This window comes from Sphaerodactylus townsendi, linkage group LG04 (assembly GCF_021028975.2).
Source record: "Sphaerodactylus townsendi isolate TG3544 linkage group LG04, MPM_Stown_v2.3, whole genome shotgun sequence".
NCBI classification, from domain to species: Eukaryota; Metazoa; Chordata; class Lepidosauria; order Squamata; family Sphaerodactylidae; genus Sphaerodactylus; species Sphaerodactylus townsendi.
In genome coordinates, this window is record NC_059428.1 from 20,018,337 (window position 1) to 20,020,085 (window position 1,749).

Genomic DNA, 1,749 nt, shown 5'->3' on the forward strand with positions numbered 1-1,749 from the left:
ATTCGATTCGAATGCCGCCCTCCCCATAAGTAGTTAGAAAACTGTTCTGTACTTTTAAGGCTCCAATACTGTGACGCCCAGTATACTTAAACAACACTTAACAAACACATAAATATAACAAACTCCACAATGACAATTTAGTCCAGCAATAATCTTTTGCAGTGATATATCTCAAACAGACCAAATAAACCCCTTCCTTATGCTAACATAACTAAACACTATACTAAGCAATAATCTCTTATAATAATATATCTCAAACAGATTTCTTAAGCCTTATGCTAACATAACTAAACACTATACTAAGCAATAATCTCTTATAATAATATATCTCAAACAGATTTCTTAAGCCTTAAAACCTCTGATTAGAATTTAAGATATTGTGAAACTGAATAATACAGTTGTATGCAAGCTGCACAATGATTATGTTCTTACGTTAAATTTTTTTTTAAAAAAAATCAATTAAAAAAGACAATTGAATGCTCAGTTGAACGTTCCATCAAAGCTTGAGTTTCAGGTTGGGATAACGGGACGTGCAGTTATGCACACAAACTTTTCACAGTTTATGCAGGAAAAATACATAATCTCTTATTTGCACCTCTTATTTAACGTGGTTAAAATTGTTAGAAGGTAGCCTTTATCACACTTTAATGTTCTCCAGTTTGGAGAAAGATGCCCGGAATGTGTCTGATTTCTGCAACTCCATAGATGCTGTTCAGTAGCATCGTTACGCCTTATAATTGCCTGATAGAAACACAACACAGTAGCTAGGCTCCCAAGGGCTCCACAACTCATGATGGATACTCAGGGGGAAGGTGGGTGGCATTTGGACAGACTTCCCTTGCAGTCTCCCATGCTTCGTGCCAGATCATAGTTGAAACAGATGAGAAGCTCAAAAGTAGGCTTTCTACGTGGCGCTGGACTCTACTGCTCAAGAAAGAAGGGTAAAGCTCCACAGGACTTTTCATGCCCTTAATTTTATTTCAGGCAGCTTTTTGGATCCAGCCAATCATATCTGGTCAAGGTAGCAGATGTGGTAGAAAATGTGGTAGAAAATCACAGCTGTTATTCAAAGCAAGAGACATTTGGAGGTGGTTTGTCATTGCCTGCCTCTGAGTGGGCTGAGAGATGTCTGAGAGACTGGTGGCTGGCCCACGGTCACCTAGCAGGCATGGTGTAGTGGTTAAGAGCAGGTGCACTCCAGGTTTGATTCCCCGCTCTGCCACTTGAGCTGTGGAGGCTTAGCTGGTGAACCAGATTAGCTTGTGCACTCCAACACATGCCAGCTGAGTGACCTTGGGCTAGTCACAGTTCTTTGGCGCTCTCTCAGCCTTACCTACCTCTCTGGGTGTTTGTTGGGGGGGAAGGGAAAGGAGATTGTAAGCCCCTTTGAGTCAGAAGAGAAAGGGGGGGGGGATGGAAATCCAAACGCCGCTTCTTCTTCATCATCTGGAGGAGTGGGAAATTGAACCTGGTTCTCCAGATCAGAGTCTGCTGCTCTTAACCACTACACCATGGAAACCTGCTGCTCAAGAAAAGCGGGTTAAAGCTTCAGTGGTTTTCTCATTCCCTTAATTGTACTTGGTGTAGCTTGCTGGATCCATCGTACCTGCTCAAGGTAGCAGAGACAAAAACCAGACTGAAAACTTAAAAAAAAAATCTTCAACCTTTCTACCTTTTCTCTGTTCAAGACGGCTGTGGAACTGGGCAGGTAATAAGACTTTCAGAATGACGGAAAATGGACAGACTGGA